This window comes from Mus musculus, chromosome 15, assembly GCF_000001635.26.
Source record: "Mus musculus strain C57BL/6J chromosome 15, GRCm38.p6 C57BL/6J".
Lineage (NCBI taxonomy): Eukaryota > Metazoa > Chordata > Mammalia > Rodentia > Muridae > Mus > Mus musculus.
This window is the reverse complement of record NC_000081.6, coordinates 44,816,540-44,840,925: the sequence shown is the minus strand read 5'-3', so window position 1 is coordinate 44,840,925 and position 24,386 is coordinate 44,816,540. Positions and strand designations below refer to the sequence as shown.

Sequence of the window (24,386 nt, the reverse complement as noted above, 5' to 3'; positions counted from 1 at the left end):
TTTCTCAGGGTGAGCTTTAAGCACAAAATCTATGTCTTCAGTTGACATACTTCAGTTAACAAGAACTGCTAGCCAGAAAAGAACTGCAGAAGCCAGAACGCACAGTTAGTACATTGAGAAGCTTTCCCATAATTATGTTCTTTGATAGGTCTGTGTGTAGGTCTTTGTCTTCACCCTTGCCTTGGCAGGTGGCTTTATAGCTTTCATGGCACTGTCATCATGGGGTCAGTTGTGTTAAGGTCTGGGAACCTACTAGGATCTGGGGCCCAATAAACCTTCCATATCACCACATGTTTAAACTGCCTATTGACATGAGCTACTAGTCATTACACTTACCTGTACTGTAGTTCCTGTGTATTCCACAAAAACTCTCCCACTGCACCAAAACCTTCTTTTAAAAAATAACATTTGTGTATATGTGTGGGGTGGGGAGGGCAGGGGAGGGAATTGATGGTGTTCAAACATCCAACATACTTCAACTCTCTGCCTTCATGAAGACACAGCCAAGAAAGTTTTTAGAGGTCAAAATCAGGTCTTGCCTTTCCTCTGCTCAAAAACATCAAATGCTTTTTATTGTATTCAAGTTTAGTTAAAAATCATTGAGATGGCACACAAGGTCCTCATAATCTGTCACTCATAAATCTTGGTCCCACAATGATACCTTTTCAGCTTACCATTGCTGTCTCTTCTGCCATGAGTCACCTAGCTACCTTAACATGACAAGCAAGAGCCTAAGTCAGGCCTTTGCAGCAGCTTTCATGTTACACTGCTGAGTGCTACTCTATCTGGATCTGAATGTGGTTCACTCTCTCCATTCCTTCGTCTCATGAGGACAGTTCTTCTTTATCCACATCACATAAAAATCACAGCCTGTCCCATCACTGCCTCCTCTCTCATTATGTCCTTCCATAGCAAATTACTGTCTGGCCACCTCCATTTGCACATCTGCAATCTTAGTCTGTCCATGAAAACCACCCTAAGGAATGGCAGCTCCTGAGACTCTTTCATTTCTGAAATCCTCCAAATTGACTATGCACCACCTCACTTACATTTGGTAGTGATGCTCACTTTCTGTTAAGTTTAAGCAACAGTGTTTTTAGCTGCTATATTTTTACTTTCCTTTTTGTTGTTTTGTTTCCTTGACAATAAATCTATATACTCCCTGTAGCAAGAATTGCTTTTTACTGGTTTTTTTGGTTGGTTGGTTTTTAAGCAGGGTCTCACTTTCTAGTAATGGTTAGCCTAAAATTGTCTCTGTTGACCAGGCTAGTCTTGAAGTCACAGAGAACTAGCAGCTTCTGCCTAGGATTAAAGATATACCAAACACATTTGGCCCAAAACAATAGTTCTTTTGTATAGTCTTTCATAATTCCAAATACAAATGTCTTTTGATTTCAATAAATAGCATAAGGGGTGAACAATAGTAGTAATTACCACTAGATGTATGATTAGTAAGTCCCAGGTCAAGGAGCCTGTGGATAGCATAATATCATCACCATGTGCAGATGAGATGCAGGTAGCCCACACATGTCCTGAAGCCTGTCTGGGATGGAGAATAAGAATCAAAGCCTTTTAAAGTTCACAGTTCACAATCTATTCCTCTATCACTGTCCCAAATTAATTATTTCCATTTGTTAAGCCTCTACTATGGGCCTGGGTATGCCTGGCACTTCACAGGATAGTTCACACTCAGCAAAACACAGTTGGCAAATAGTATCAGTTTTGCTTTATGAATGAGAAAACCATAGCTCAGGGGGCGGGGTGGTCTACCACCTGACTAAGGAAGGACTCTCCAGGAACGGAAGCCATGGATGCTCAACTCGGCTGCACAATTGCACTCACTGTGTATGTGCTGCCTGGCAGCTGAAAGATCTGTTTAAATACATGCTATGTATGCACTGAGGTCACTGAACTTTGTCAGAGTTCACAGAGTCCTTATTCTGTGAGGTTATAGTCACAAAAGCTGCTTCACCTGGAAGCAGCACCTCCCTTTTGCCTTCTTTCATGGACTGGTGTTAAACTTCAATATCAAGAGAAAAGAATTGATAGGTGACAACAAGGAAAGGGGTTTCCCCAATCCCTTTGGTTTTGGCAGGGTTTAGGTTATCTTAGCATGTCTTTTCTTCTCTCATTTGCCTATATTTCTGTGAAAGAAACCAAGATTATGAAAAAGATGGAGAAAGCTAAAGAGGTGACCATTCCTCTATGCCTTAATTACCTATAGATTTAAAAAAAATGGCAGCTGGACAGTAAAGCTCCCAGTGTGTCCCTGAGTAGTGTGACTAACCTTACAGAAGCTTTCTAAAGACTGATTTTTAAAAAAATCATTAGGCATTCACTTTTAAATGTCATAATAAACAATAATAATGTTTACATATGTATACATGTATGTTTAATCCTTGACACTGTCATGCATATACATGTATGAATATGATAAAATCCACTTCTCACTCTCACTCCAAATCCCACCAGTACTCCACAACATATTTCCCTCCCAGCTTCAAGTCCCCTTTTTATAATTTTTATTATTTATTTATGTTTTCTTGCTGTGTCCAGTCGTTGCTGCCCATATGTGCAAGGGCTTGGGATCCTCTATTGGGGCCACACTCCAAAAGAAAAGTAACCATCTTTACAGATGAGCACTCTCAGCCAATTATTTTCAGCACGTTGAATGATGATACATCTCTGCATTAACCACACCCACTGCCATAAGAGGTTTCTCTGATCAAGGATGATCAATCATAAATCAATGGGTATAAACATATATATTTATAAGGCAATATGATTATAAGACCACTTAGAAAAAACACCAATAGTTGCTCCCCTAGAGCCTTTAAATCCCCTAGCCATGGATTTGACAATCTTTAAAGTATATGAATTTCTGTCTATGGAACAGGTCTCAAATTAATTCAAATAAGTAGTTGGTTACTCCTATATGCAGTCTTGCCACTATTGCAGTGGATACATAATGACTGGCAGGTTAGTATTATAACATACAGGGTGCATACCTGGGTGGGACCATTTATGTCTTTTATCCTTTAGCAGCCAGCACAGCAGCCTCCAACCTTTGAATGTTAACAGTAAGGAGAGTTTTCCTGTCAGTTCAAGACTGGTTTCTTTGTGTGCCATAACAAAAGCATATGGTGTCTTCAGAAATAGGTGTTATCATCTAGTTATGGTGCACAATAACTAGAGCAATGGTAATACATAGCCTGACATGATCTGGGTGACTCTTGTGCATTTCTAACTCATAGGGAGTTAACATTTACCGAACACTGAGATTTTCATATAATGGACCATGTCTTCTGAAACCAGATTTCTTATTTGTTCATATATATATATATATATATATATGAACAAATATATATATGTGTGTGTGTGTGTGTGTGTGTATATATTTCAAACACCATATGTGTGTATATATATACACACATATACATATATATATAGAGAGAGAATTATATAGTGTATATATATATATAATATGCATAATATGCATATATATCTATTTCTTTAAATTGGCTTTCATCTAGTAAGTTTTCATAAGGCCTCTCCATAAAGTCTTTTGTTTTTGTTTTCTTTTTTTTTGGGGGGGGGGTGGGGTCGAGACAAGGTTTCTCTGTATAGCCCTGGCTGTCCTGGAACTTATGCTTTTGTGTGCCTGGGGCATCCAGGAACAAAATTCAAATTCTACACTTAATAATCCAAGAGTCCAGTCTTCAGAAGGAGAAGTCTTTGAAAATAGATAAAATAAACTAATAATAAACGAGGAGGATTTGCTGAGGAGAATGATGACTCCAGGGAGAATCGAGAGCCCGAGCCAAGCTCCCCAGCACAGTCCTGAATTGCATGGCTGTCAGTCAAGCCCTTGATTCCCCTGTGCAGTAGATCAGCAAAGCCAGCATCTCCATCTCCAGCATCTGTACTTACACCCTGCTGGGCTTTGCTTGTGCGGTTGCTTTGTTTGCTGTGTCTTTGGGTGGGTGAGTTTGCTCTGCTTTGCTTTATTTCAAAGAAAAACTTCAGTTCTGAACTTTGATCCTTATGCAGCCAATGCTTTGATAATATCAGAGGCCAAATATATCTTATCAGTGTAGACAAAGCCCTAAGGTTTCTAGCATGTTCTTCTGTCTGCTCCTTCCCACCACCACTCCGCCCAGCCTGCATGTTAAAGACCTGAACTGGAAGCCTAAGTCTTTCTGAGCTCTGCTGTCTTCTGAAGCTTGATCCCCACCTCCGGCACCAAGGAGTTTTGAAAAACGTCTTTAATTCAAGAAAATACTTTGTGCAATTTTAGTATCTGCATTATGACTTCTTGTGACCGATTTTCACAGAACCAAGTAGGGCTTCTCAAAATTACATCTGTAAACACAGGGACAGTGGGGGGTATGGAGGGGAAGGCTGAGGAAATGAGCCTATAATAAGTGGAGAAGGGAGGGGCAAGGAGGGAAGGAATAAAACCCGGGGTTTTCTGGGTGTTTTTGTTTCCTGCAGCTGGATGACGGTATATTTTTGTTGTTTACTTCTGCCATCTAGTGGTTACTATAGAGTAATGCCTAAATCAGAGTGGTCTAAATCGAACACCTTTTTCATTATTTTTATTTAAAAATTTTCAGACACGTACACATGTATTTTATCATGTTCAGCCCTCTCTTCCCTCTCTGATATTTCTTGGATCCTCCATTCATGCCATTCTTAACTAAAACCGCTTCTAATTCTATTTATGTATCGTTTTTAAAACTGATTAAATCCAACTGGTATTATCCAGTATTTATCTTTGCAACAAGTCCTGCGCCATTCTGTCTGTGACTGATCCATGTTTGTCATTGTCAACAGGAAGCCATATCTTGAAAACAAAGACGAATTTGGAGAAGTCATAGATTTCTCTCAGCCAGCATCATTCACTGGGTAAAGTATCTCTTATTTAAAATTCTACTGGGTCAACCAATTGTTTTTTCTAAATATTGAATATGCATTTTAACTGCTAATTGTATCCTCAAAGCAAAACAATTGAACAAAGCAATAAAATAGAACTATAGTTTCTGAGTATTTTAACTAAAAATCAAAAATACATGCACTGCCCTTTTTTAAAAGTTATATTATAACCTCACACATATTACATATAGTCATTTGTACCAATTTTTTAAGTTTCATTTTAAATAACTTATTTTAAAATTGAGAACAAATAAAATGGGAAATATTTTTAGAGAAGGTTACATTTGAGACATGGTTGACTAGGCAGTAAAGGACAATAGTACACAGGTAGAAGAATTTGTTGACTCAAAGATCTCCAGGCAGACCCAAAAAGTCCTGCTATGTAGCTCAGTCTTGCTATGAACTTGCAGTTTTCCTGCCTATAGTCCTCTGTGTTTGGGATTGCAGGCATGCACTGCAATGCCTATGTAATTTTGAAACCTTTCCATGGAGGTGAGGAGTGCAGTTTTGCAAGGAGGTATGTTACAGGGGCCATGTTATAGGGTGCCATGTTACAAGATGCTATGTTACAGGGTGAAGTGCTGTAGTCTGTTGTGTTTCAGGGTACAGAGGTGCAAGGAGATGTGCTGCAGTGTGATGTGTTGCAGGATGCTGTGTCACTGAGTGCTGCCTTTTAGAGTCCTGTCTGAAAGCATGCAGTGTGCAAGGTGTAGTGTGTTACAGGGTGTAGTGTTGTAGGGTGCTTTCTTGCAAAGGGTCATGTCATATGGTGCAATATTGTAGGTTACAGTGTTGCAAAATGCTGTCTTACAGAGTGCTGTCTTGCAGCATGCAATGTGCAGGGTACAGGGTTGCAGCATGTGGTGTTACAGCATGCAGTGTTACAGCAAGCAGTGTTGCAGTGTGCAGTTTTGCTGGGTGCCATGCAGCAGGGTGCAGTTTTACAGAGTGCTGCCTTGAAGGGTGCTGTGTTGCAGGGTGCATTGTTGGCAGGGTGCTGTGTTGCTGTTTCCTACTTACTGTGAATACCACAGTGCACTGCAGAAGTTGGTAAAGGATCAGGAACAAATCTAACTGTGGATAAGAATTGCACACCTACCTGCAGTGAGAGGTCTGCACTTTAAAATCAGAAATAATGCTTCTTTGTGTTAAAGGAGAAAAGAAAATACAAGGAAAGCTCTGTGTAAGAAGTAATAAGCTACACACATGGCTGGCTTTCTGGAAGAGAAATTTGCAATAGTAATAAAATAGACCCAGGTTTAGACATATGGATGACAAGCCCAAAGTTGAGAAGTGGCAAGCAAAAGCAGAAAAGTTCGGATATGTTTTGAAAAATAGAAAAGTAAGCAGACAAGCGTTGAGCTGGATCTTCAAAAATCCCAAGGAAACCTTTTTAATGTAACTCACACATATAGATATATCTGTATTTTCTAGTATAAAAGAAACAGTTATTGACTTCCTGGAGTCCCCAGATAGGTAAGATGGGAAAAGTAGGCTTGTGTAACAAGGTCCTCTGTTCATATTTTCACCACCAACCAGATTTCTCCAAGGACTGCTTCCCAGTTCTATGCTGGGCATCATGTCATTTGTCCTTTTCTGCCTTTCTTCCGTCTTGTTCCAACTCTCTGAGCTACCTGTGTTCAACCACTACTGCTCCCTCTATACTATTTGTTTTTCCCAAGGACCTTGCAGCCAGCAACTTTTCTACCTGCATACTATTACCCTTTGTTTCATCTCTTTTCAGTTAGCAGTATGAGAGTTACACTAGTCCAAGTTTAATGTGAACCTGAAATGAGAACATTATTCAAGCTCTGTGTTTTTAAACTTGTAGCAATGGAGAGAAGAAAATTTCTACTTATTGCCAGGAATTCCTCACTTAAGTTTCAATGAACCACAAGCACTTAAAACCTATGAACCTTCAGCTGATTGTCCTTTGGTCCAACAGGACCTGGCATATGTTGTTATGCTAGTCACCCTGTAACTGGATGACTTTTCCATGTCCTGGATCCCTGACTGCAGTACGACTGCAGGCAAATTTCGTTTTAAATGTCTTTACTAGTTTTGTTTTATTGGGCTCATCAATGACCATCATCCCTTGAACAGTAGTTATGGTCTTCTGCCATTTCCAAATCTAATGTCATACTTCTCACCCAACATTCTACTTTTGTTCCATCAAATATTTTTATAAAGATGATTATACAATTATTTTTGCATGTCTGTTTGTTTATTATCCATGTTCTTTTCCTAGAAGAAAACTAAGGCATAACATTATGTTCTCTGAAAGCATGTTTATTGCCAAAATTAATCAGAGCCACCCACCACCATCCCCAACAGGAAGCACATGAATAATTATCTGAAGGAAGTTTAATAAGGAATTATTGGTAGAATGACTATCACTTAGTCTCTGCCTAGTGAGGGATAGTACCAGGAAGTACTCTTTTCAATCTCAAACCTGAAGGTTGGGAAGAAAACACAACTAGAAACACGGGACCAGGGGACCTAAGTGAACAGGCCCCAGGTAACAAGAGCAGGGACCTGCAGTAGAGGTGTGCTAGCCTTTGGACACTTTGTGTGAAAATCATTGCTTCCACTTCTCTCTCTCTTCCATAAACAAAATTCCCTAACTGAGGCTGCCTGAGGCCAAACCCCCAAAGAAAGCAAACAGCTCCTCTAGATCAGCCTCCTGGCCACAGAGCATGGTGACAAGTAGATCTGCAAGAATGATGGGAACACATCCAGAAGGTGATCATACCCAGTACTGTGAGAGGGTCTGACCTGGAACAGATCCTAGCAATGCATGTGTCGTCTACAAATAGTATCTTGCCTGGGAATGCAAACATGAACAAATCGCCTGTTTAAAAGCTGGAGGCTAGACTCAGCCTCTGTTAAGAGCACTTATTGCTCTTATAGAGGACCCAGATTTTTCAGTACCACGCATGGTGGCTTACAAGCATCTGTAACTCCAGTTCCAGGTGATCTGGCACCCTCTTCTGGCCTTTTCTTTACACTGCATGCATGTATATACAGGTAAAACCAATTTGATTTCCCTGTAGACCAATTTTTACCCAGCAAGAGACTAAAGATAACTGCTCCCAGAATGGCACAAATGAGCAAGACTCACGGCTGTGAAGGACAAGTGTCTGGTTGTGCAGTGTATTAAAAACACAATTATAACCTTTCAGAGAGCTAAGACTAGGACTGAAATTGGAAGGGAGGGATTGTACACTAGAGGGCAGTATCGGCCGTTCATCTTTGTTTGAAAGCCTTTGTAGAAACGTTTGAGGAGCATCCTATACCCTGTCATTCAAGTCTCAGCATCTCACAGCACATAGCAAGGAATTCCTCACTTCCTCAGGCAAGTTCATTTGAGCCAAAACACGTGTTTTATTCAAGGTCATAAAGCTTTCAGGACTGGACACATATTCAGTTATGGAGAAATGAAAAAGAAGCCTGCAAGGAAAGGGGAATCCATTAAAAATGCATGCACTGAGCAGTGAGGATTGGGGCTAAGTTGATCATGATGCTTTGGAAGTGGCTATTCTGCTATGACAGCCTTCGACTTTCATGGAAGTCTTTGAACTATCTGAATTAGTGAGGTAAATAAAAATGAAATAAACACAGACGCCATGAAAAAGGGAATGTCAAAATCTATGTAATCCGTCTGAATAATTCAAAACCCAAGAAGATGACACCTAAATAATAATAAAAATGCCTTCAAAATGATCGCTTTCCTTCCTTCACCTAAATCATGACCTTGGAATTCAAAGTAAGATACAAAAATATGCATTTCCATGTGACAACAATCCTTATGAAATACTGAGAAGTAGGCTTTTATGACTCAAATATTAAATCTGTTCAGATAGTAGAGGTCTGAACTCTCAGGGGCAAACCATGAAACAAGAAAGTGATCTTTAACTCTTTGTATTCAATCATTCACACTAACCTGCAAACAATTTAATCTGTCTCCATAACATGGATCCTAACATTAGAATGCCACAGTGACGTTTGTTGTAGAACATAAGATATTCTTTGTTCCACCCTTTTTACTTCTCCACAGTTGTATCATTAGTGACGTTTGTTGTAGAACATAAGATATTCTTTGTTCCACCCTTCCTACTTCTCCACAGATGTATTAGACCCTGGACACAGGCTGCTCTGGAAAATCTCAATGAGACATGGAACAAAGATGCAACTGCAGGGCTGAGATGACTTAGCCTGTAAAGGGACCAAGCCTGATGGCATAAGTTCAAACCTGGTCTACGTGGTAGAGAGAACTGACCCTGCTGAACTGTGTTCTTACCCCTACACACACGTGTCCTGGCACGCACACACATAAATAAATAAATAAATAAATAAATAAATAAGGAAAGAGAGAGAAAGAAAGAGAGAAGAGGAAAGAAAGGAAAGATGGATGGATGGAAGGAAGGAAAAAGAAAGAGAGAGAAAGAGAGAAAAGAAACTTTACTGAAGTTCTGTTGCTCCTGGAGATACGTCAAGAACTTAGCTAACATTGATCTGTGTCCTCTGTCACAGTTTAAACATGCTCTTCAGAGAAACCACAATCATCCCAGACATGATTCATTAGCCTCCATAGCTACATTCAAATTAGCACACCAGGCATGACTGCCTAAGACTCTTGAAGACTGCCCACCGATAAAAACCCTTCATGTGAATAATATGTAATAAATAGATACTTATAGAATAAAACAAACATCATCTTTTAAAAACATCTAGATGTATATATCCTCGAGATATATACATGGATAAGAGTCCTCTCTGGTGACATAGACACTGATTTGCATTACCCAACAAACTTGACTGCCATTAATCTAAAATCCTCACTCCTTTCCTTTCTATTTAAGCTGAACAGCATGGAACAAAACAACTGGAAAATGAGCCTTCCTGCTTGATTATTCACAAGCTGTGTTCCACAGCTGCCACTCATAGACAAGTTTGCTCTGAGACCACAGGCATTTAAGTGGACAGAAAGTTAATTCTACAGTCTCTGCAACAGAATTAAATATTCTGAAAGTTCATATTATAGCTGATGATGTCTTTTAGAATACAGGTTGAACCTTTTGCTGCTCAGTTATCCTGTTTACAGAAAGAAAGTTATTACAGTATTCAATAGTAGGACTCCCTGGAATTAGCTGGAGTCAGATATATTGACACATGCTTTTTGAGAATGGACACTAAAAATGAATAAATAAACAGATTAAATACTGTTATAGGGTAACTCAATTATGTGTTTGGGTGCTGTAAAAATGGAGTTTGTATTTAAGTTAGATTGGGGTGTAGCTTTAAAGACTACTCATTGTTCCCTGACTTCAGTTTCTTCATCTGTGAAAGGAGAATAGCTGTACATAGTTGTGTGGATGGCTAAATGACAGAAAGAGGGACTATGTGTAGCCTGCATGATTCCCAGCCCCTTGGGACATGAAAGCCACATGTATCTCCCATCCCATTTGAGTCAGAAGCAAAGCTCTCTTCTCCTAAGCTGGACTTCTCCAGCACACAGCGAGCATGCCCAGAATTCTCTTTACACAGCTTGGCCCCTTTCCTCTGTACTCTGATCCCTTTGCCCCAAATCATCTCTCATATCCTATTACCTCCTCAGGGCTGGGGGTGCCAGGGTGACCTTCACATCTGCGGGGCTCACCTTCTGATACCCCAGCATCCTCTGAAGCTCTGCAGAGATGACGGAGGAGGCAAGTAAAAATCCAATAACCTGAGGTGAGGGCAGGGAAGAAGTCTGAGCTCTATCACAGAAACATAGAAATCACCAAGCCTGATAGAGTGACAGGCTGTCTATTTCCTGGAGCATCTCTTGACTGTCCATCAAACACCTAGCATTGCTTTGTCCCTTCGACTGTGTCGACTGGACATGAGTGTTCTCTTTTAATTTATTTTTGTCCTTCCACTGTCATTAAATCATAAATATTTGGTAAGCTGATATACAGTATGACTCCCTGAAAAAAATCTACAACAATTAATATTTCTGTTATGTTCTGCCAAGTGAACCCTCACACCCACCTTAGACGACTCACTACCTTTTCTATTTATTGCATGCTTCTCCCACAGTTTCCAGTCACCTGCCCCTAGCACATCTAACCTTTACCATTCCTTGTGTAACTCTGACTGTACCTTCTCTCTCTCCTTTATCTACAACTAAGTCATGCCAGCCACTTGAAAATTTGATTCCTTGGACTGACACCTCTCTCTCTCTCTCTCTCTCTCTCTCTCTCTCTCTCTCTCTCTCTCTCTCTCTCTCTCTCCTTCCCTCCCTCTCTCCCTCTCTCCATCCCTCCCTCCATCTTTTTCCCTGTCCCTTCCCCTCCCCCTCCATTTCCTTTCTTCCCCAACACATGAAAGTTTAGGAGATGACACCACAGAGAATAAATCAATTGCAAATTAAAAGTGGGACTGGGAGGTCCCCAGATTCAACTGCCGTTCCCAGTTTCCACAGAGGGTTCCCAGCAGACCCTGTTCCTGTGGTCTCTTTCACAACACCACTTGACTACTACCTACTTCTTTATGTATGTGCTTCCCACTTCCTAGTTTACATTCAGATATTAGTGTAGCTGTCATTCACCTATCTCAAGGAAAACTCCAGATCTGTCTTCATAGGCACAGAATTATTTACTTCTGATCAAAACACTGTCTACTTATTTGCACATTTAACTATTCAGATACCCAACAGGACAACCTAAATTTCAGGATATGTCAATTTTCCAGCCTCACTGTCTGGGTGGTATTTTCCCTCCTTCCCTACTTTAGTTTTAAGTTTTCTACTTGCCTCCAAAACCCACCTACACACATTCTCTTACTGAGGATCCAGTCAATGATCCTTAGAGAATACATGTCTGGCCACATGAACTGGCTGTATTCCAGCTAGAATGAATCTGGTTTGTACATGTATACATAACTGACCACTTATGATTGAACATGCTATGTAGAAACAGGTCCCCAGACACAACTGTTCCCCCTCTCTTAAAAACACTGGGTATCTGTAACTCTTTATCTAGGGGTGAGGTGATATGGAATCTCCCAGTCCATGTTAAATGAATATACAATGCTTATGTTTGATTCCCCACCCCTCCATGCCCCCAAAAGAAAAGGTATCTTTTTTGTTTGTTTTTTTTTTCCATTTCCTAAACTATATAGATAGAAACTGGTGTTCACTTTATAAATTTTTTGTAAATTATACAAGCACTTTTCTTTTTTATTTAAAAAATTTTATACAATATCTTTTGATCAGGGTTGCCCTTCCCCAGATCCTCCTGACCTTCTCTCTCTCTCTCTCTCTCTCTCTCTCTCTCTCTCTCTCTCTCTCTCTCTCTCTCAAAAAAAGCACAAAAGAAGAGGTAGAGAGATTGTAAGAGCCAGAGGTAGTGGATGGTTCCATAAACAAAAGGCGGGATACATATTTGACCTCACATAAGCTATGGCGATCTATAAAGACTTGACAGATTCAAGCTAGACAAAATCCCAGCACTGACAAAAGGAAGTAGACACAAAGTCTCATCGCAAACCAAGCAGCAATTTTCAGTTGCTACCTGCTAGGAAAGGAAAAGTCCGCTTTCTCCAAGGGAATGTCATTGTGTATGCCAGCCACACATCAGGGCAGGCCAACACAAATGAATGCCATGGGGTTTTGCTTGCTTGCTTGCTTGCTTGCTTGCTTGCTTGCTTGCTTGCTTGCTTGCTTGCTTGCTTGCTTGTTTGCTTGCTTGCTTGCTTGCTTGCTTGCTTGTTTGCTTGCTTGCTTGCTTGCTCTTTAGTGGGCTCTATGCTTTGTTTTGACTTTTTTTTGTCTCATTGTCTTGGTTATTTTTAAACAATCTTAACATTCTTCAATGCTCTTTTTATTCTAATTTGTGTCTTCTAGGTTTTTTGGTTTCTTACAAGCAAAAATACATTTTATTTGATGATGTGATTTTGTAAGCTAAAAACTGCCAAAATAATGACGTTGAATTAATAAACACAACTAATATTTCATAGCATGATGCTGCCAATGAAGAAAATACATGTGAGGTTGTTAGAAAATGTCTTTTTATTTAATCTTTTATTAAATGAATATTTTATTGGAATGTAGCGTATGTACAGAACATCAGAATATCATACTTTCTCCCTGAGCCATGATTTCACTTTTGCTTTTAAAAGACAGTCTGGATGGATCTTTCCTAAAGTTTTGAAAGGCTATGTAGCACAATCATCAAAATCCAACTGAGATGTTACTCAGCCCTCCACAACCTGATGAGACAGCAATGGAACAGGGAACTCCATTCATCTTCATGAGCTCTCTCACCTGCTAGGTACTTAGATTATTATTTAGGCTAATGCATGCATGCACATAAAGGAAAAACTGTATCTGCTATGATTATTGCTTGGACTTTCTTGAAATACTCTGCTTACATCTTCACCTCATCTTAGGCTACTTCTCTTCATTTGACCCTATGTCACAGTCAGAACTCTGGGTGCAAGTTACAGTGTACATGACCTGGTGCCTAGCCCGTTCCCTCTGAAAGTCTGAGCCGCTTCAGTTGACTCCATTTCTGTTCTCACTTTCCAAATTCCATCTTAAGACAAGACACAGCATACCCTATAAGCCCAGAACATCTTCTATCAGCTCCCAAAGCAGACAGCACTCATTGTGAGCACGCGTATTTGCTCTACGTAGCTTACTTTCTGTGTTTATCTTAGTTGTACCAGTCTGTAAACCCTTTGGAAGCAGGGAGCTTCTCTCCCTCGTGTCCCTACTTGCAGTATCAGGCACAGTGCTAGTATCTGATACATCACAAATGCCTCTTCAGTAAATATCAAAAGCCAAGAAAGTAGGCAAAACAAAGACACGTTTTCCCATTCACACACCTTTTTAATACTGGACATAAATGCTTATAAAATTCTAGTCTTCCCCTTGTTGCTTTAAGTGCTTTTAGCACCTCAAGGTGGGTCTGTAAGACCTTCTTTAGCCCTGATCATACAGCAAGCTTGATGACAAGAATGCAAACGGAAGTAAGTCATTGCAGATGAGCAGATCCTTTGCTCTTTCTCAACCTGTGCTGTATACACACTGCGCACAGCCCACCTGGCTGAGCCAGCCCTTTTGGCTGTCAGACAGGAACAAGAATGATGGGTGTTTGCTTGCTTGTTTTTGTGAATGTCACATCATGTACATATTTATGTACTTCTATGACACATAAAAGTGGTCTATAAAGAGACCACTGAAGACTATCCACTGATCTGCACTACAGGACACCCAAAACTGTTCTCTCGGATGTGTTCCTCTCTCCTACCCACTTCCTTACCAAGTGCTATTGAGAACATCTCCTTAACATCCAGTAAGCCTACTTTCTTTTCTGCATCACCTTAAATTTATTCAAAGCTATCTCCATTCAGTACTAGACAATCTACGTGTAGCCACAACCTCAACTATACACCTTTACAGTCCATTTCTTAAGGCAGTGGCTCTCAACCTTCCTAATGATGTAAGCATTTAATACAGTTCCTCCCGTTACAGTGACCTCCAATCATAAAAAAATGTTTTTGTTGCTATTTCAAGACTGTAATTGTGTTCTTATGACTTGTAGAATAAATATCTGTGTTTTCTGATTGTCTTAGGCAGCCCTTGTGAAAGGGTTGTTCAAACCCTTCAAAGGGGTTGCAACCACAGATTGGAAATCACCCCCTTACACACACACACACACACACACACACACACACCAAGTGAAGCCATTTACTAATCCTTGAGTGCCCTAAAGGAAAAGGTAATAACCATCCCCCAATTCAAAAGAACTTTCTACCTTCTGCTCACCAGCCACACCTCATGTTCCCCCCACACTCCTACATTAGCCTGTCTTTAAAAGCCCTCCCATTTCAACTGTTCTTTATAATTCTTTGTATATTTGTCTTCAACTTTTAGCTCTCATATTAATGACTAAGAAAACCTTATTCAGATTTTCATATAAAGATGAATTTCCCAAGGATAATCCCTACATTCTGATACTTTATAAGAGAGAAAACAACTACCTTTTTCATCGAATAATATTAATTCCCTCCTTAAGTACCATGAGCTCTCTGGTTCATCAGGATTAGCGTAGCCCTTGCAGTAAAAAAGGTTTTCAGTAGTGTTCATTGCCTTTGAAAACAAAACAAGTCTTGATGTCATCGTCCCTCTACTATTGAGAAAATAGAACACAGTTCTTATCATGACTCTCCACTAATCTTCCCAAACAAAAACCAAGTTGTTCTTCTGATATAATAATTAACTCACATTGATAAGTATAGATTATAGCAAGATTACATTTTATAATTAGTCTGAAAAGATCTAGGTTTCCTCTGCTTCCTAACACATGACAGAATTGCCTAATCCGGAAGACAGAGTGTGTTGTATAGTATCCACAATTTGGACAATTTTGTGTAAGTGGACAGTTGGCCTGAGCATTGGTGAAGCCCTGAAGCTAGCCTAGTGAGGCAGGAAAGCTCGTGTAATGGAACCAGGCTATGCAGGTCAGGCTCTGGAGCATCCTCCTATGTCTATGTGATCAAATCAAGCTTCTCTGGCCCTCCACTTCACGTCTGTCAATAGAATTATAAATGGGGATCCTTCACAAGGTTGTAGAAAGGAGGCGAAGGGTAAACCTATGCAGGGCACTGCAAATGATTTGTGATCAACCCTGCAGCCACGCATGTGCAGGGGTACTCAGCCAGGCTGTTGTTGTTGTTATTGTTGTTGTTGTTGTTGTTGTTCCAGCTCGAAGGCATTAAGGCTGAATCTTCTTCTTAGTCCTTTTTGAGGTGACCATCTCATGTGATTTTTAAGCAGATTATAGGACCCTTACAATAGCTCATGTGATTTTATCACTATCTCTAGTTTGCAGATGAAAAGACTGGCACTTGGGTGACTTCCCTAAGACCACACACAGAACCAAGCCCTAAGCTCACAGATTTTGGCTACAAATCAGACCCATGGGACTCAAGTGTCTCTGCCATCACACCTAAGAAGCCTGCTTCCCTATGTTCGCACTATTTCTCAACGGGCTTCCTGCATCTCTTCCTGTTTAGTGCTGGCCACAGTTCTTGAAGAGACTCATAAAAAAGAGGTCTCTCATGGAGTTGGATGACCAAAGAAAGAGTGAGCTGGGCATTTATGGGTCCTATATGGGTTCATTGGCTCTTTTCTCATGAAAACCAGTTAAATGCCCTGGTCTAGTTATCCATATTTGGAACATAATTAAACTAGGAGATCTATATCGGTTTTCTGGGTCTACCAGAGAAAAGAGGGAGGGAAGGAGGGAGGGAGGGAGGAGACGAAGAAGAAGACGACAACGAGGAGGAGGAGGAGGGGGGAGGGGGGAGGGAGAGGGAGAGGGAGAGGGAGAGGGAGAAGGAGAAGGAGAAGAAGAAGGAGGAGGAGGAGGGGAGGAGGAAAAGGAGTGGGAGGAGGAAGGGGGAGGAGAAGGAAGAAGAGGAAGAGGAGGAGGAGGAGGAGAAGCCCTCATTCTCAAATACATCTTTTCACTCTTTTAAAGTATTTAGCTCCATCTGCTCTCCACCCAAAACCAGTGTATTCTTAAAGTAAAACCACAAATCCCTTAATACACTATACAAAAATTTACCTCATGTTACCTGGATCTATTCTAAGATTAATTTTCAGTTAATATTTTGGTTTATACATCCAAATCATACCTGAATTTTTTTTTCAATACCAGCATTTGAAAACAAAGTGCCAACAACAACAGCATTATACTAGTCTCACAACATTTAAAATGCATAAAGTCATCCCACTTTGGATACACACACAAAGGAAAAAAAAAAAAACACAATTTGTTAATGTATAGTAAGATACCAAGAAAGAAAATACAAAATGAATCCTTGGAAAAGATCTGTCCTGAAATTCTAAATTTAACCCCAAGAGGGCAGACTTGACTCAGTTCTGGAGTTCATGGCTTTCAAAGTGCTTGGAGGAATACACAGATGCATGACAGATGGGAGTATAAATTAGTAAAAAGAAAAAAAAAAGCAAAAATAGCATAGGTTCGTTTACAGGAATAATAAGAATGCTCACCACACTTTGACTTGTTTTCAAGCAAATAAAATGCTTTGTAAAGCATGAGCCTTAAACTCATAAAAGATACACAAGAAATAGTCCTACAACACTTGAAAATACCTTATAAAAGTGAGAATAACCAAAAATTTTAAATAAATAAGTTGACTATACAGCAATCAGGATAGTTTGGTAGCAGTTAACTTAGACATGACATAGTAAACAAACAATGAAAAGGATGTGGTATTTGATTTATTCTGGATTGAAAGCATGCACAAATCAAATCCAGAAAGAAGTATACAAAATGAAAACAGGCTTTTAGGAAGGTAGAATTTTCAATGATTTCTTATTTTCAGTATCATTATAGAGCCTTATTTGCACCATGTATTTTAATCTCTTTGTCTAGGATAAAATGTGCATGAAATATTATATATATACATGACCTTCTTCAGTAAACTTGGCTGCATCTTTAATGCTATAAACCAATCTGAGCATAACCCACACAGGCTGGTTAGCACTGGGAAAAAGCACAGAAGCCAAGGGCATGCACTCTCTGATCAGCTGACAGAGAGGGTGAGGATGTCATGAATACAGCAGGTTGCAGGGACTGAGGTTCAAATACAGGTAAAATCCAGGGCTCGTCTCTGGGCAGCTTATGGTTCACCAGCACCACTGCCACAGGAAAATGTGACACAGCCACATAATTTACTTCTTTGATCCAGGAACTTCAAAAGGACCTTTGTGTTTACCAACTTTCCTTTATTATAACAAATAAATAGCTGGGCTGAATCACTTACATAGAGTAGGGGGGGTTGGGAATAAAATTTTTCTCTTATATAGAATGAGATGGCTTGGGAACAAAATTTAGGAAAGTTGATTCTACCCATTGGTTTAGTCTTGTTGCAAAGCACCATGATGGCAGGAGTATTCGGCAGAACAAATCCCATCTACATCATAGGTAGGAGGAGGACAGACTAGAAAGGACATGCAGTCCCCTTTAATGGCATGCCCCCCATGACCAAAGACTTCCAATTCCAATATTAATCCTTCCTAGATTTTGACCCCTCATCCCACTGCCCAGAATTTGACTATGATATTTTATGTGTGTTGTGGTATGAATGTGATGTTTTTCCCCCACAGGATTATAGGTTTAAATACTTAATCTCTGATTGGTGAACTGTGTGGGAATCTCACGGGCACATTAGGAGATGCAGCCTAACAAGAATGTAAATAAACTTGGGGAGTAGGACTGGAGATGATGCCCATCTCTGGTTTCCAGGCTGGATCTCAGCGCCATAACTCTTCGAGGCATGAATATGTCCAGTTTACATCCCCAACATGCCATGCTTTTCTTGACATGACAGGCTACGGCCTCTGAATTGTGAGCCAAGTAAGTCCTTCCTCCACTAAGTGTTTCTGCCAGGTATTTGGTCAAAGCACTTAGGTAACTCAGTGTGCTCTGCTTTGCTCCTGATCCCTGAACTCACGAGATTGAGTTATTCTTTGTGCTTTTCTGCCAGCCTTCCGGAAGAGCTTGTGGAGTGAGGAGAGGAACCTCAAAGTGAGCCCACCAAGCAATATTGAACAAGAAGACTGGGGACGCGTCTTTGACTTAGTATGGGAAGAAAAGTCATGAAGCTAATTGTATTCAAAGCACTGAGATTCTTATTCAGTTTTTAGTGCAGTAAACATCAGTTGATATCTACTGAAGGCCATAATGAAATGAAGACCATACAGAAAATGAAAGACAGCTCTTGTTCTGTGGAGAGCAAAGGCTTGTGCTTACTACAGTCAAGTGACTGTACAGGGGGAACATGCAAGAGGAACGAGGAAGCTTTTAGATTAAACATTTGAGAGTGACCAGCAATGCAGATCCTGTATTATTCTGGGAAAGAAGAAGAATGAAAAAAAAATTTTTAATGAGCCATGTGAGAAACTTTGGATACTTAACTATATCTAAGAACAAGTAATAGCAGAGACAAAGTTGACAGCAGAAACCAAGGTCAATAAAATGCTATGACAATTTGCCTAGATAGTCCTAAATGTCCTCATGATGATCAAATGACATTGATACATGTCAAGTATGGAAATAATGTAATCAAAGTGCTCTTCTAAAGTGACTGCTCAAATCTTATTTTGGAGAATGGATTGAAATTGTATTCCATTACATTAACATTTACATTGAGATACCTACAGGCATGGTAACCTGCAGGATGCATAAGAAAGACTTTCACTGCGTGAGCCTGAGATAATATGTATGAAGAGAATAAACTAACATATTGCAGGTAGGAAGGCAGCCATGCAATAACAGTAGGCGTATATAAGCCTTATTTTATGTCATCAGTATATCAATTATGCAGAGTATTTACTGGAACTGTCTTATAGAAGAAAAATGAGAGTATGAAAGTTATGTAATTTATTAAAGACTCATAGCTAGCAAGTTACAGAATCTAAAATCAGAGTTCAATTGCTCTGAATTTTAAATCACGGAACCCTGAACTCCCACTCTATGTAGCCCTTTGTCTCTAGGCTATTTATTTGGTATCTGAGTTCCTACTTAGCAAAGATGCGGACAAAATACAGAGACATGAATACAAGTTCCATCTAAACGTTCAACTCTCTGACTCCACAGCTTTTCAGTCATTGGGCAGCATAGAGGACCAGAGTTAATCCAGCAGGACTGACAGCAGGAGGCAAAAGAAGTCATGTGGCCCTGCAGGTCTCTGAGATTACTTGATTTCCATTCCTATTAACTGGCAGTCTGAGCCACATTATTTGGAATAATTAACTATGTGTCTCTAAGGAATATGTCCTTTCCTCCTCTCTTGCCTTTCTGATAGAAGAATGAGTCTAGGAGAAAGGACAAAATATCTCCATGGAAATGAACCTTCTGTCTCATTTCCAACAATGAGGCCATCTTTAATTTTTTCCTGCTCATCCTCCTACACCTTGATAATGTCATCGTTTTTATACCATTTCTGAGGATAAGGAGCTCTGAGGCACCTGCATTAAGCAATTATCCTAGGGATCAGCAAGCCCAAGCCCGTGATATTTACTTAAAATTCTCAATTTGGTGGATATGTCAAGGTCTTTATAAACAATACTGACTTTTTCCACGTTAGCAAATTAGTACCGTGTCCAGAATAATCATCCCCACAAGGAGAATGACATGTTCTTATATCCCATCTTCTTCACTGGTGACAAGTGCCATTTCAAGCAATTTGTGAAATAAAATTTTAAGATTGCATGGGAATAACGCCTAAGTTGCAAAACAGAAAAAAATGATTGCATGAAGCTAAAAGAGAAAACAGAGGGTCTATCCTGAGGGTAGGCAATACAGAGCTATCTTAGTCTTTGACAGATTTTTGACTTACAAAAAGCATTTTACAAGACAGTAACATGCAAAAAGCACTTTTGAAAGCTTCGTGATCACAGAGACGGCTCATGTGGAGTCCTATCAAATGAGATGCAGACAATAAAATCTAGGAACCAAAAATTTGAGTATGCATATTACAAGAGTTTTTCTTAATAAACAAAAGATACCAATGTAACACTTTAATCTAATAAAAAGAGAACTTTCCCACAAATTCCACTCTTAGTTTTATTTTGTTTTATATCCAGAATAGTTAAAAGCAGCAATTTAAACAGCAATATTAAACCAATATTTACAATAACATTATTCACAATAGCTAAAATAGTAAAAGCAAACAACTACCTATCTCTAGATAAAAACATAGAAATATCATATAAAATGCAATGGCTTAGCACACAGACATAAAAAGGAAAACAACTTTCTTTCACATACAACAATATACATAGACCTTGAAAATAGTATAACACTGAAATAAATCAAACACAGAGCAAATGCTGTGTGTTTCCACTAGAAGAGGCAAGTCCACAGAGAGACAGTAGAGCTGATGCTAAGCTGGGGCAGGAGAAAGAATCACTAGTTATTGGGCTCGGAATTTTTACTGGGGATGATGAAAAATTGACATATAGATAATAATGGTGCTTACACACAATTGTGATTGTATCTAAAGCCACTCAAGTGTACAGTTTCAAGTGGTTACAACATACTTTATCATAGTATCCTCTAGAAAGAAGTCTATCTATTCTTAAACTAAAAATGCTTAGAGTCTTCATACTTTGGTGACAGAGAGTCCAGGACTCTGAACCACAATAAAACATCATTTTCAAACATCTTTTAACTAGTGGCATCCTGATGAATTTTCAAGAAATGATGAACCTCTTTCTGGGGAAAGCAGTATGAAGAAAACATAAAAACACTGTTGTAGGAAATTTGGGAGCAAATTTCATGATATCCAGAAGCCCCCTCACTGAGTTTGATTTGGAGATCAGCCATGTTGCAGAGACACCAGATGTGAGGAGTCCTAGTCACCTGCTCCTGCCGCTGAGAATTTCCCCACCAGAACAGGCACGCACCATCTCAGACCAGGAGCCAAAATAAAGCTGCCGCCCTTGTGTTATTCCTATTAGATGCTTTATCACAGAGGCAAGAAAAGTAACAACAGAGCAACAGCCAAAGGAAGAGAATTCTCACTGACATGTGATGTTCAAGTTTATCTGATGTCCTCAAGAAACAAACAAACAAACAAACAAAAAATAAAATCACAGAAGAAAGGGACACCCCTCCCAAAGTGCATCCATGAGGTCTGAGCTTTGCTATGCTGAGTCTTGCAGCCCACATCAGGCATGGGGAAGGACAATAAAGTCAGTGTAAACGATAAGGCATCAAACACTGTGGCTCATCTCATTGCAATACAGTCTGTTTAATAAGCTATTGCATTCATTTTTAGGGCTATTTTGAGACTTCCCTGCACACAGCTGTCTTCTCCCTGCCCCCCAAGGAAAACTTAATGATATGCTTTCTGTGTGAAAAGAGGTTGTTTTTTTTTTTTTTTTAAATCCGGTTATAATTTGAAAAGGAACAACTAAAATTACACATGTTGAAATAATAAAGGAAACGCACTCCCCTTTATTACTGGTTACAAAGTTCTATTTTTATACTACTATCTAGTGTATAGTATTTTCTGTGGGTTTCTAAGACTGGTAGCATTTTTACAGAGTTTGTACAAATTGGTGCTTGTTAACCCTGGTTTTAAAAATTCATCAAATTTGAAATATTTTAAATAATTTCTTTTTCTCTAGCTTCCAACATATAAGAATATCCAGCATACATACTGGTGTGTTCTTTGCAAATCAAATAGCGAAAACATTCAAACACGCACTATTTCTATTGCACCTCTACTAAGTATACTAATAGCGAATACAAATGTATACAACAGAGGCTATTAAGAAGTATTTTGAGGCTGGGCATGGTGGTGCACACCTTTAATCCCAGCACTTGGGAGGCAGAGGCAGGCGGATTTCTGAGTTCGAGGCCAGCCTGGTCTACAAAGTGAGTTCCAGGACAGCCAGAGCTATACAGAGAACCCTGTCTCGGAAAAAAACAAAACAAAAACAAAAACCCAACAACAACAACAACAACCAAAAACGAAGTATTTTGAACTGTATATTTGAACTTTTCCAATAAAAGTCCTCTTAAGAGTTTTCTAAGTCTAAGCACCACAAAGCCAAGTGGCATATACATGTAAGTCCAGTCTGGCAGCCGCACTTGAGCATCCCCAACCGTAAATATGGTCTTGTGTTTTATTCTGAGTTCATGTACATTCTACCCCATAATCTATCACATCTAGCCTGATAGTAGAATTTTCCATGACAGCATCGGCCTCTGAGGGGCAACATTCCACTTTCACTGCTCTGCTGATGCCATTGTCATTTCTGTGTTTGATGTTTCCCTTTCTGAGTTAAGACAAACACTGCAGGGCTGATGGCTAAGAAGCACGTTTGTCTGTTTATAAACATTATAATGCAACCACTGCAGAAATGACCTGATCCCCTGGCACAGTATTAATACTGACAGGACTCATTCAAACTAAATGTGGTACCAAAAGACATATCCAATCTTTCACAAATTTACCCTTCCATAATTTATATAATGCCCTGGAAATATTTGCCAGAACTTCTCTCTGTAACTTGGATTTTCAATGATGCAATCAACAGTGCATGTGGGTGGTATTGTAAGAGCACCAATATGCCAGTGTTGTTATGCAAGATGATGTTAAAAAATGTTGGGTGCAGACAGATTTTTGTAGCAATTATTTTTTTTATTTTGATGGGTTTCTCATATCTAATGCAAGTCACACTGAGTTTCCATTTAGTGCAGAAATACAAATGTTCTTTTTAAAGCAGTATTATTTAAGTTAATAATCATCTATATGTTAGTGAATGTTATTAAGAAAACAAGATATATTTAGTTTGCTATAACAAACATTAGGAAAATAATGTAAAGAAAAGTATATACTCTATGATTTTCTAATGAAAGAATAAGTGACTGTTATTTGAATCTAGAAAGATGGGCAAGAATTTCTAAGAAGACAAGGAAAACAGAAATTCATCCCAGACAGATAGCCAGGATGAGCACTCTGAAATTAACACAAAATATTAGAGAGCACTGGACAGCTGAATAAGAGAAAACAAGGAACCAGATCACAGACAACTTTACTAAGCTAGAGTCATAATCAATAATGAAAGAGCGTGAGAAGGTATCAGAATGTTACAAGCCAGAATCAACAGGGCTGACTGAGTGGGGGAGGGGGGGTGGCGGGGAGGCACTTGAGAAAGGGCAAGGAGACTGTGAGGTTAATTATGACGATGTAAAAGGAAAGACCAGGAGGTGTTACCTCATTTAAATAAAAAATTGAATTGTTAAAAAAATAACACCATGAAGCAGCTTTAATTTCATACATATATTTAAATGAATTATGTTTATGGTGATTCATGAGAATGATGGGTAGTTCATATTATAAGTGGCTAGGAACACGAAAATATTTTTTCATGACATAACACAATTTGCTGATGTTCAGAAAGTGGTACATTAAAACAATAAGGTATAACCATTTGAGCATTAGACTGCTGAAAGCAGATGATAGAACAGTATGAATAATGTTTCTCTATGACGGCAGTGAGAGAAACACATCATCTTACTGATGATGTGAAGAACTTGTGGTCATTAGGGAAAAACTGCTACCAGTGAGGCCGGAGTTTGTCTTTGAACTTGAACTAATACATTTCAACATATTTTACTGACAAAGAGTTTATAAGAAAATGGGAAACAGAGCTATGTGTTCAGTGGTTAACTCTGCTTAATGAAACATATCTGTCAAATAAATCACTCATTTCCCTGTTCTTTCAACTTCCATCCTCTATAAACCAATAACTGAACTGACACCCTGAGTAAACACAAGTGGCCATGAAAAACAGAGGAGCAAGCTGATATATGTGTGCATCATTAAGTATCTATACATATTTATTAAATATATTT

The 24,386-nt window shown here is 39.3% G+C and overlaps 1 long non-coding RNA gene across 3 annotated transcripts; it reads left to right on the top strand.

The window, feature by feature from the left end:
- The first annotated feature begins 3,791 nt into the window (after positions 1-3,791).
- Gm33852 lies at positions 3,792-21,981 on the top strand. Of its 3 annotated transcripts, none has more exons than XR_875329.2 (3): positions 3,792-3,979; positions 4,837-4,908; positions 18,502-21,981. It is a non-coding gene; the product is annotated as a predicted gene, 33852 (long non-coding RNA). The 3 variants fall into 3 exon arrangements; XR_875330.2 differs by having other exon boundaries at positions 3,792-3,983; XR_384073.4 differs by lacking the exon at positions 3,792-3,979 and having other exon boundaries at positions 4,607-4,908.
- The last annotated feature ends 2,405 nt before the right edge of the window (positions 21,982-24,386 follow it).